Source organism: Pteropus alecto, unplaced genomic scaffold, assembly GCF_000325575.1.
Source record: "Pteropus alecto unplaced genomic scaffold, ASM32557v1 scaffold106, whole genome shotgun sequence".
Lineage (NCBI taxonomy): Eukaryota > Metazoa > Chordata > Mammalia > Chiroptera > Pteropodidae > Pteropus > Pteropus alecto.
Genome location: NW_006442103.1, coordinates 8,765,248 through 8,778,205, shown reverse-complemented (window position 1 = coordinate 8,778,205; position 12,958 = coordinate 8,765,248). Strand labels below are relative to the sequence as shown.

Here is a 12,958-nt window from a genome sequence, read left to right as displayed (position 1 = left end):
GATAGTGTGAACCAATCCAATAACGACGGTTTTCAAAGGTAAAGGAGATTGATAAAAGTAAATAAAATAAACCATATGCATTGAAAGTGACTTTAACGGCAATCCGTCCAATTTCCTAAACTGTTTTGATTGTAGGAAGTAGAACAAAATTAGGTAAAACTTAAATTATATTCCTTACTAAGGAATAACATGTCTAGCTTGAAGTTTATATTCAATAAACAGGATTCCATATATAGGAAAACTATAGAAATTGGAATGATAAATTAGGCCCACCAGTTTTTATTTTTTTGCATGCAAAAATGTTTTGCAAAGACCTCCTCATATGGAAATTAGTAACTACAGGAATGGTAATGATAAAATATTACATGTTTTTGGAATTTTTTTCCTTTGAGTTATTCAGCTTCAAAAAGGCTATTATTTATTTTTTTTAGTAACTTTTTCATGAAGACTGTTAATATGTGAATCTGCAGGTCTTGAAAAAGGAAGCTGTGGACACATTGCTCATTTCTGTCTGTGTCGCAAATGATATCTATTTTTTGGTTTAAAGCCAGATGATCAATAAAGGCAGCGACCTTAGTAATAGCCAATATAATTACCTGCATTGAAAATAATTTTGTCTCTTGGTTTATTTATGGTAAAAACTGCTTTTTACCTTTTGAACTTAAAGACCGCTGGGCTGAACATAATGGCTAGAGATCTCCTTTCATCGCCTCTAATTGGCTTCAGAATGGGCCGAAGTTAAATTTAAAATGATAGCGTTCTTTTGCTCCTCCTGGATTGGCGGTTCCTAATTTTAGAAGATTGCCAGGGGAGAGGTGTGACAGTGGAATTAATGTGTCATCTCCATTAATCTGACTAATAGATGGAAAGTTGGGAGATTTTGAACTAGCTTTTTTATTGTATTGTGTTTTTTAATATTTGACATTAGCCATATGGTGAATAACACTCTCAGCCTTTCAAATCAGATCATGTCAGAATTGAATATATCTGCACTTGGGCTATTAGAGCAAATGAGATCAACTTTTAAATGGGAAACTGAGCCATTTCCTCGAACGTTACAGTTAAAAAGAGACCATTCTGAGGGTAGATTCATTTTCTAATATCTCTAACTAAAGAGTCTGGGATATAATAAATGAAAAAAAAAAAAGACCAGAAAAAGTTGCTTATATTTCTCATAATACAAAAAGCCAAGAAATTAATGTTCTGATTCTTAGACATTATGGCAAAGTGTAGAGTCATAATTTTGTAATACTTCAGGAGGAGAATACATCCTCGTACTACGAACTCATAAGTCTACTGATATACATAATTTATTCTGGCAGTTTACGTATGATTCAAACTAATATTTATAAAAGAATGTTGCAATTTTCCCGTTGCAAAAAAAGTAATAAAAAATATTAGATAATTCTCACAAAATATGTATCTGCTTCTTAGAACATTACGCGAATACCTGGGAGGCACACGTATATCGTAATTAAGCACGATATGAAGCAATATTCCTAAATTCTCTGTTAACTGAGCATAACACATTCAGTGTCACCACGCTGGGTGAGTGCTCACATGGACACGCAGCCACAGCACTGAGCAGTGTGCCAGGCACACGGGTAAACGAAGGTGTACATGGAATTTAAATGCACCGCTTCCAGACTTTTCCAGGTATGTGCTGCTTTTCGTAGTTGAAGTATTGGATTGGGGGTTGGGTACCCAAAGTACCAGAAATTCATACTGGAAAATAGCTGGGTGATAGGTGTATAGTGTTTCTTCCCATCTGGTTGCTGCCTGCTGGCCTTTATTTCTTCCCCAAAATGCTTTTCTAATGAAGGAGAACAGACTGGAACAATTCTATGTGTACACATCTAAAGCAACACAAAAAGGATTGAGATTTGTGGTTTCTTCCAATAATACAACTTAGATGTGCCAGTCATTAGATTCACGATGGAACAGAAAGAAAGCCATTTCTCAAATGTGCGAATGGTGTTGTATGCAGAATTTCTGCAGAAGAATTATTAATTCATCTGTACGTGGACTTACATGCCACGTGATGCTCCAAATGTGTAATTCCACGGACCTAAGGCCTAGCATTCCAGTACGGTCAGATGGGGGATGGTTTTACAGTGGAGTCTCTGAGAAGTAATAGTGCATCAAAGCACAAGTGTCATCCAGCTGGGGGATGAGAGTCTTGCATCATGATATGTAAGCAACAGACCTGCAATGTGTAGCCAGAAAAAGGTATTTGCAGACCGATGTGAAACTACATGGAACCTCTAACCTTGGGTTATAGGGTTTCTTGGTTGGTATCACATACGGCAATCTATTTTGAGAGTAAGGACTAGATGAAGTGCAGTGTGGTATCTACAGCCACATCAATGGCTATTCTAAAATCCACTAGGAGCCCCATAAGCAAGCAGGCTGGACCCCTTGGTGGGTCTGCTTGCTCCTGGTTGGAGCTCTTGGAGCCAGGCCTGGCTGATTTGCTTGACTGAGAGTGATCCTCTAATACCGGGGTCTGGGGATGGGCGTGGGTTTACAACAGCCACCAAAGCCACTCTGGGTGAGACAGAACCTGCTTGTGCCCACTGTGTCCAAATCCTGCTCCCTCTCCTAAAGTTGGAAAGCAGGAATAGGACGTCTGCTTGGTGTCCAATGAGTTTTCATTTTGTTAAACCCAGGTAGCTTATAGCCAAGTGAGCTTATGACTCATCGGATTAGCCGATGGAGGGTATCCCGACTTCCCGTGCGTCACTCCGTTGTCTTACTACCTACCGGAAGCAGATCCGCTCACCCACTTGCTGCCTCAGGTGGTTCCAGAATGCCCTCTGCTGCCCTATTCCCTTAGCCCTTCATTGCTCATCCCCCTTTTCATGAGATGATTTTCAGTTTTTAAGATGAAATAAACTGTCTCTCATCATGATGGATCGCTGTGTTATGTCTTGGAGAATATTCTTATCCCTTCTAGAAATCTAGAATCCCTTCTAGGGATGATCTCGTGACACCTATCCATGTTCTCAAAGAGCCTGTTTACAGCTTTTGCAGCCACTCTCCATTTCTCCTCACACACCTTTCCAAAGGGATGATAGATACAGGGCGATGGCTGAGCCAGTGTGTCTGCCGCCGGAGCTCATGACTTGATGATGGAGAGAACTCTTGCCATTCTTTGTCTCCAGGGCAACAGAGGGAGCCTGACCATGTACTGAGGTGACATCACAAAAGCTGCTACCACAGTAAACACTTGTCCACTTCTTGTTCTTGCCAGTGCTGCCACCTCACGTCACAGGAGTGGCTGCAGAGCAACAGCAGCACCTTCAGAGCTGCACAGGATAGTCACATCGTAGTCGTCTGGCCTGTCTGAGAATATCGGGCCCTCACAGGGAATAGGCACTGATTACTTTTCACAAGCACTGAAACAGGTGGCAAAGAACATGCCTCCTGCTGTAGAGAAGACGGGAACCTTCATCTTCCAGGATCCAACATTCTGTTTCGTTTCATCCTGAGGAGCATTACACGAGGAGAATGGATGACACTGTGAAAAACAACTTTTTATTGCTTCTAAAAATCATCATGCAAGTGTCTGACGTTCAGCAGTCTTCTCCAGTGAGCCTCCTTCTCCCTTACCACCAAGTTGCTCTGCATACGGCACCTGAACGAGGGATGTATACATATGTTGGTGTGGGCTGGAGAGGAAGAGGCAGAGCTGAATTTGAGCCTCATTCTTTTCTAACGTCATGACCTTAGGCAATTGATCTCACCTCTCTACGTCTTAGTTTCCTCACCTGTAAAATGTAGAAAGTGATGTCTTTCTTCTCTTGTAGGGATGTTTTGTTGTGAAGATTCAATAAGGCGATGCAAAGCATTTGCCGTGCAGATGATGTTGGAATGAGATAATCTCTTTTGTCATATATGATCCAATGACTGCGTATCTGACAGCTGTTTATGGGGCCATTTCCTTTTTTGGGGTATGAACTCGTGAAGTGACATGGGGTCTGCTACAGTTGGATGTCTATTTATTTGAATTTTTGACTGGTTGAGGAATTGGCCAGAAATTTTTTTTTTCCATGACCAGTTTGGGTGGTATTTTTGGGCGAAAGGCACAGGAATTTTGGCTTGAACTGCACGATCCGCATCCTTAGACTGACAGTCCGTTCTTTCCGTTAACATCAGAGGCCTGCGCGAGCTGCTGTGTCTCAGCGCCGTTTGTATTTTAAGCAGGGCCTCTCCTCCGCAGGCACCAGAAGCACTGACCTTGAAAATTGGGAAGCCGGGAGTGTAACTTGCTTGTTCCAAGTGAGCATGGCTGAACCAGTTGTTGATTCTGAGAAATAAATTCCCTGCTCATGGAGGGCAGTGAAGAAACATTTGCTCCTGTTGTCAGACGATAAAGTGATAGCGAAAGAGAGTTGGTAACCTCTGTCAGCAGACGCTTATTTTTATCCAGAAGGCTCTTTCTCTGTTGTGCGGTGGTGTTCACGGTCATGAATGCACCTGTGAACGAGTACCAAAGCTTGTTTCTGTCTCTGAAAGCAAACCGATCCTGCATCTGGGCTGCGGTCCAAGGCCAGAACACGGCAAGCTCCTGCTTCGCTCCTGGCTCTAGCGGAGGACTGAGCTTGAAGTGGGTCTTTTTTGGCCCCATCGTAATGAGTTTGTTCGGCATATGAGACACAGAGCCAGATCTATATCTTGGTTTTATAACAGCTTAATCACGTACGAGTTCGCTTTGAAAAAAATTAAACTCTCTGAGCCCCGGGTTCCTCATCTATAAAATGGGTACAGTAGCATTTCCTTGAAAGGTTATTGGAAAGAATGAAATAATATGTGCGAAATGTCCAAGCATGCTTATGGCACATGGCATGTTTATTATCAAAATATTTTTGAATGCCGTTTAATTTATGAAGTGTTGATAATAAGGGTCTTTATTTGTAAGGCTCCAGCATATTTCCCTATAGGGTATTCATTCGTCTTAGCAGGAAAAATGTAAGTACATTGGAAGAAAAGAATTGGACCTATGCAGGACTGAAGAGACCACCTGGGGGGCGTTTATTCACGATCGCTAGCTGTGTTTTTAAATGCCTTTTTCACGGAGTATTCTCTTTTAGCTGGAAACTAGGTGCCTGCTGAGGGAAAGAAAAGATTCCCAGCAAACTCCTGTCTTCTCTTGAAAAGAAATGTGTTTGCAGTATCCTTTCTGACTGTCATTTTAATGGATAAAGTTTTAGTCAGAAATCCATGCTCTCAAGAAACATTCTTTCTATATTAACATTAAATTTGGAGCTAGGAACAGGTAGTGTGTTGCTTTCTTGGTTAAAGAGGAATAAAAGACTACTTTTACCTTCAAATGTATTGACAAACTTGGAGTTGATTCTGCTGTTTCACAAAACAATAAAATTTTAATTTGTAATTGAATGCAAGAGAACTCTTTACTATACGAATGACTAATGCTGACCATTGTCTTGTGACGCTAAAATTGTGTCATGGAATGGAAGCTCTATCCTCTCACTCAGAGAACTAAAGGAAAGTATTCAAGAATCCTGAGCAAGGCTGGGGATTCAGGCACTCTCTAGATCTTAGTCACCTCCCTAGGACCAGGGGAGCAGACCTGAGGTGTCAGGTGCTTTCTGAGTACAGGAAGGACTTTCATCTCCCATCAAATTTCAGAACCTTAGGGCATCCATATTAAGCTCTTTGTCCGCCACCAAAGGCTTTCCACCTTCCCCTGATGGCTTCTGGGCACATATAATTAACCGTCTTGTCAAATATTGCTTAAAAACCAACATTTATGAATGGGCTCTCCATTTGCAGGTTTAATGACTCATTGACAGTTGCAGATCTTCCCGAGCTCTTCATCAAGGTTCTCTGTTACCTACTGAGTTTGCTTATAGTAGAGCGATACTAATCACGGTGATTATTTAGAGAGCTTCCTGTGCCCCAAGACCCGTGCTGAGTGTTTTATGAGCTTTTCATCTAATTCCCTAACAACTCTGTCAGATGGGATCATCTCTATTTTAGAGAAGTAAAATCTTAGGATAGACAGGTTATATAATTTGCTCAATGGGACTCAACGTCACAGGCAAAGCTAGGATGACAATCACTCTATAAGAGACAGTTACTCAGAGTAGACCTAGAATAGTTTCCGGTTTCCTTCTACAATCAGAGCCATCAGGAGAGCTTGGTATGGGAAACTTGTGTTTCAGTCTGTGTGTTACCTTGCCCATTCTATGGATGAGGAACCCGGGGCTCAGAGAGGTTGATTTTTTCAAAGCAAATTCGTAGGCGGTAGAGCTGTTATAAAATCAAGCTATTGATCTGGCTCTCTGCCCCAGATGCCACACAAACTCATTGTGATGGGTCCTAAAAAGACCCACTTTAAGTTCAATCCTCCTTTAGAGCCAGGAGTGTAACAGGAGTGCTCCAGTCTTGGACCACACAAAATAACATGCCAATACAGTGCGTAGAGAGATAGCACACTTCAAATACACGGACTAAGCCAAGGTTGGCTGACCCTGACAATGAGCCTTGCAAGCCTGCTGCTAGTGACACACGCTTCCCTCACACTCTCCTTACCTTTTGGAGTTATGATTCCTTCTCATTTTCACATTTTGTGGTGATATTGTGTGCAGAAGTTTTGACTTAGCCTCTGTTCTTCAATGCCTTTTGGTTCGTTATACAATTCAGCCTTACTTCTTCAAGGGCAGTATGACATGTGGTTAAATTATTACCCATATTATCTTTTTCTAATCTTCTGTAGGAATAAACAACCTTATTCCCTTCAAAGTAAGAGTCTTAATTTGAGTATCTTTTTGGTAGAAGAAAAGAAATCTTAACTTTGCTGAAAGACAGCACATAGCATGAACTTGCTAAGAATAGCCAAATAACCTAGTTGGGTCTCCTGAGGGTTCTAAAAAATAACATAAAAATGAGGAAGCTGAATGCATTTCTAACATACAAATCCCCAAGGGTGTCAATATTCACCAAGTTAAAAATAGTCAAGTATCCAATAGGTCTGATTGTGGCTCAATGGATTGTAACTGTCCAATCACCACTACTGAGAAATCAATTTATGTCTAAGCGCAGAACCCAGTCTAGCTTGTGGTTTGTTACGGGGTCACCATAAGACATGACCCGGCTAGCAGGCATTTTAGCATTACAGGGTAATTTCCAAGATTTAGGGAGATCCTAAAATTGAAGAAGTGCTGCTAAGGTTAGGGTAAATTTAATGGATAAAAGTGAACCTTAAGGGCTTTATTTCCTTACTTGAGAGCTGTGAAACTAAAAGGCACTGATTTTAGAGACAAAAATCTTAACAAATTTGCATTTACAGGTCATAATTACAACTTGAAATAACCGTGGAAAGTGTCAATTCGCATTCATTTCTTAGCTTTCTCTTTTTTGAGAAAGCCGTGACTATCATCGCTTTCATTCTATCGAGTCATGTGTTGGGACTTGACTGCTTTCTTAAATTCATTGATACCATCTGCATCATTTCCAATGAAATTTTGGGGGCAGGAGTCATTACTTATAGTTTTATTATCTCACTGTGCACCCCTACTGTGTGATAGAAAGTGTGTTAAACAGCACTATAGTATTTAATTCTCATAGATTAGATGAGTTGGGTTCAATTCTTGTTTTCATTTTACATGAGCCAATTAGGGCTAAGTAGGGGTAATTAACAGCACAGGACTGTAATTGTTGCACAAGAAATATTTGATTGAGTCTATAAGGATTGAAGCAAATTAGCCTAGGTTGCAATATTACATTTTGTTTCATTACCTTTAAATTTCTGTCAATGCCCACAATGTTCTTGTTTAACCCAAGATTTAAAAAATTAACAGGTGTTAATGTATTTTAATAATCCCATTTCTTTTTAAAAATGTAACTGACTATAAACATAATTTTTTGAAGAAGATAAAGCAATCAACAGGAGTAAAGCAGCCATGTTTTATCTTTACACACTTGCCTTCTCTTTCTCTTAGAAATATTTTATCTAGACAAGTATGCAAAGAGGAAGTGGATTTAAAAAGGTTGGTAATTGGGAACCTGGTAAAATATATTTCAGAGTAATGCTAATCATGTGCGTCAAGATAAAGGAAATTAAGGTGGCTTAAGTTTTCAGTTCTCTTAAGAAAAATCAATTATAAAGCAGTTACGCTGCTGACACTACACAATAAATCCCTGGATTAAGCTAATAAAAAAAAGCTTCCACTTTTTTTGAAGGTTTGTTTTTTCATCCAACAGAAGAAACCTATTACACTGATTTTTGAGAAAGAAGGGGCTCTTGATATCAGGTATTTTAAAATCCAGATGTATTCTTGATCTTAGCCTGTTTGGATCAGAAATCATTTGCCGTCTAGGGAATACTTCTTTATAAAGCTGCCCATGGTCCAAAACCCTCCTGGCATTAGTTGGGTGCTCTCTTACCTCAAACCCTAACTAGAAGTGGAAGCCTGGGGCCCTGCTTGCATCTCACTTTGGGTTCAGAATATCCTGAGTCAAATTCATGGTTGGATTAAACCTCTCTGATGATGTCCAAGTACTGAAAATGTAGTTCGTAATTTCGGCTGCATATTGTAAGCATATTGCTTAGGGAGTTTTATAAAATATATATGCCTGGGCCCGCCCCCCAAAGAATCACACTTAAGGATGCTGGAATGGAGCCGTTAATAACTATTTTTCATTTTCAATCTCAATTAACTTTTATATAGTCACTGACGTGTTCACAGTCTTGTCACTTTCTAGTTTTGGATGGTCAGAATCCTGCTGTCATTCTTTCCCCTTTGTCCTCATAAAACCAATGACACAAAGGTTAAAGCCACTGAGTAAGTTTTTCAACAAGAGCAGTTCTGCTCATCGCTTTTCAAATGAGCAATTAATAATTCATAACAATTAACTGAGTTATGAGTTTCTCATTCAATACGTTTCCAAACATGAATAGATTAAATAGTAATTGCCATCAAATTTTATGTTCTATTTCATGTGCCCAATAAAAGTTTATCTTTTGGAACTCACTTTGTATTTCCTTTTGATATATTCATAACCAAATGCAATATACTATATTAAAATATTTATTATTAACGTATCAAATATTAACCACTTTTAAATTATGTGGATGAAAGAAAACAAATAGGCTACTTGTTTAAGTTTTTATGATTCTCCTTATTTTTAATATGATTTGGATTTGTAGAATACGTGCTGGTAAAAACTGACGACGTGTGAAACTATATGAGTTCTTGCACCTTTTATACATTTTTACGAGGCAAATGTATGCCCTTGGTTTCCAAGTCATCATTATTCTATGAACACTAAGTGATAAAAAGAAACAAAAGACTTGGGTTTTGAGTCAGCCCGTCCTAGGATATGTCCACACTTATTATTTCAACCTTTGATTCTCAAACTTTAACGTGCATGCGAATCACCTGGAATCTTGTTCAAATGCAGATCAGTAAGTCTGGGGTGGGGCCCGAGATTCTGCATTTCTAACAAATTCCCAAGTGATGTTGGTGCTACTGCTTGAAGGATCACAATTTTAAGTTGCAGGGATCTAGATGATGATGTGTAGGTTACTTAGCCTCGCTTAGCCTCAGTTCCTTTATCTGTAAAGTGGGGATAACTGCTAATAGGATTTATGCAGAATCAATGAGGCAGTGTAAATGGCTTGGCACAGTTCCTGGCACATGGCAAGCACTTAATAAATGGTAGGCACTGTCATCATTATTAACTGCAATGAGGAGAGCAATTCTATGAATTACAATGAGTGCTAAACTATAATATCTCTATTACTCCGACTCGGATCTACGATTCTAAGGTTATAGGACAAAGCAGAGGGACCTATGAGCAGAAAAGCAAGCTGGAAAAGTGGAACTAGAAGTTGGTCTTCTAGATTCCGGCAACAGTGAGGCACTTTCAGATTTGAGACCCCTCTTGAACTGTCAACCTTAAAGGGCAGGGATCACATTTAATGTCTTTTGGTGTTAAAATTTATCCCAATATCTGGCACATAGCAGGACTTTAATATTTATTAAGTGAATGACAGGGTGAATAATGAATGAGTAAATGAGTGAATAATGATTGTGTGAACAAGTGAGTGAATTGGGCTATCCTAGAGCCAACCCAGTTTGCCAGGGAGAATTCAAAGACTTAGCAAGACTCTGATAAGAAGCTCTTTTATCACCTTGAATAAATTAAATTTAGTAACCAAAGATGAAATGAAAGGCATAGTCTTCCTATAGATTATGATATGATCTGATCTTATATGCTATATATGAAGGAGCACATTGAACACGACCGATTTAATCATGTTTTGTTAGATGGGCTTATCAATAGGTGAAGAACGAACTCCTCCACCCCAAGACTCTGGACAGTCTTCATGACTTCAGAAATTTCAAGGCCTGGTATAATCAGATAGAATTTATATATTGAGTCTATATTTATTTTAGCACTGTTGGTACAAAATCAAAAACTTTAATTTTTATTTTAATTCTAAAGAACAGGCGTGCAATATTTCAGGAAAAACCTTAATATCTCCCAAGTGGGCACTTATAAATACTGGGTCTGAAAAATGGCTGAAAATGCTGTGACTGTCACTTCCGACATTACATCACCAAGATATTGCCAAATTATCCCGGTAACAAGCCCTCCTGTAAACTCCCAGACTTTATCTTTTTGCACTTAAAATTCATGTGAACAATGCAGTTGTCCATATTATTGATTTTAATCATAAAGAATACAGATTAACATAAGACTAAGTCCATAGGGTCAATAATACTCATTAAAAAGAGGTCTAAATGTGATTTTTAAAAATAATTACATCAATATTTCATTATTTTGTAGTGTTTTGTCTCTGAGACATATGCTCATTTCTCCCAAGAGTTGTAGCTTAGAATAAATAACTACAATACATAATATTAATCCAACATTTTTGCAGGTTATTGGAGGGAATATTGTTAAAAATTCATCTTAGCAATTATTTTGGTTTAAAAATAATCAGCACTGTCTGGATGATCTAGACTGCTAATTACAATGATGAGTTGGAGATTGAGGTTAGACGTGGAGCAGATGAATTGTGTGTGGTTCTTAATTTCTGTGTGTATATGCCTGTTTTAGATGAAATTCAACTTTCTTGGAATTTATATCAAGATAATCAATGGCGTGTATTTATGCAGGCCTCTTCTCCCCATCTTGCAGCAATGGATAACTGAAGGTTGATTATAATTTTTAAAAACAGAGAACTTGACAAAGATGGGATGAAAAGCAGAAAAGAGTTGGGTCATGACATTCTCCTATTCCTGTAGGCAGAGCCAGATGATCCAGAATACCCAGGGTTCAATAGATTCAGTCACATTCAGAAGAGCACTGGACAGAAAAGGCAGGGGATCAAAGCATGGGCATGTACTTTATTCAGAATAATTACCTCTTATATCAAAGGTGATGATAAAAAAATGAATTCTCAATAGGATCTGTATGTATTTTTTTCCTGTGCCCTTGGTGTTGTAGCCTGATATTATTACTGTAATTCTCTCTTCATAGAGCTCTTTGCTGATATTCGAGGTGACAGGTTGTTCCTGCAGAATGCAACAGAATGACTTCTCACACCAACATGAGCAATCCTGATTGCATTATGGACACCCTGACTTCTCTTTCATTAGTCGCTGATTGTACGAAATTGATGCTAAATTGACTTGGCTGGCTCATAAGCCTTTAAACAGTTGGCACTGACTATGTCTGTGATCTTGTCTTGGAAATTATATGGTCAAAGTCTTCATGTTTCTGGAAATCCTAAGATTTTTTTTCATGGCAATTGGAGACTGATAAATATCAGTTAGATCCACATAAGTTAGGTCTGCTCCCCGTGATACTCATGACAAGATCGAGGCCACGCTTCGATGAAATGTATGGTTTTTGTTTTTTTTTTAAATGTTCTCTTCTGCCTCCTGCTTCGTATTCTTTTCACTTTATTGAACAGGTCCTCTGTTTCTTCATTTCTAACTGTTGCATGACTTTGAAATAGGATCTGTAGGCCAAATCCAGCCCTCCTCCTGTAGACGATGGCCTATGAACTAAGAACGGCTTTTTACATTTTTTAGTGATTGAAATAAAATCAAAAGAAGAATAATATTTTGTGGCATGTGAAAGTTAAATAAAATTCAAATTCCAGTGTCCATAAATAAAATCATATTGGAACACAGACACACTCATTCATTTATGTGTTACCTACAGCTGATTTCAAGCTACAACAGCTGAGTTGAATAGTTGTGACAGAGACTCTGTGGCCTATGAAGCCTAAGATAATTGCTATCTGTTCCTTTATAGAAAAAGTTTGCTGACCCCTGGAATAAATCACAAAAGCCTCTGTCTCTATCTGTAAAGCAAAAATGACAAAATCCTATAAAATGCCACAGCAAACTCAAGTACCAATAAATATTCGCTAGTAATGGGTTTGCCACTTATCTGGAGTTTGAGTTGGGGGAATTACCCAGTTTAAATCTTAGTTTAGCCATCTATAAAATGAAGAAAATAATCTCATCTCTCTTGCAGAATGAGATAATGCATTTATGTTCCTGATACATAGAAAGCATACAATAAATAATAACCATTTTGTTTTAAAATATTATTTCTCAGAAATCTGCCTATATGCAAATAGATCAGACCATTAGTGAGATTTCAAAATCACAAGATTTCAGACCAAGAAGGAGCCTTAGAACCTCCAAGCCCTGCCTAGAATTTTACAGGTGGATATGCACAGAGAAGGCCAACCACGGCGGGTAAGTCAACATTCCTTGGAAAGGCGGTATCAGTCACATGCAGAATCAGGACCCCTGGCTTCACTGGGTTGACACCTAGAATTTAGTTATCAGGAACCCTCCCACCCTAGTTTATCTGTGGCTTTTCTATTCCAGAATTTTGTTGCGATGGTGGCTGAGGACTGACCCTTCACTTCAACGAAAATGTGTCTCCTATAAGTTTCAAG

The 12,958-nt window shown here is 38.8% G+C and overlaps 1 protein-coding gene across 2 annotated transcripts in view; it reads right to left on the bottom strand.

Moving 5' to 3' along the window:
* NTNG1 (netrin G1) overlaps positions 1-12,958 on the bottom strand; it is a 287,105-nt gene that overhangs the window by 21,740 nt on the left and 252,407 nt on the right. The gene's annotated exons all lie outside the window — the stretch shown is intronic.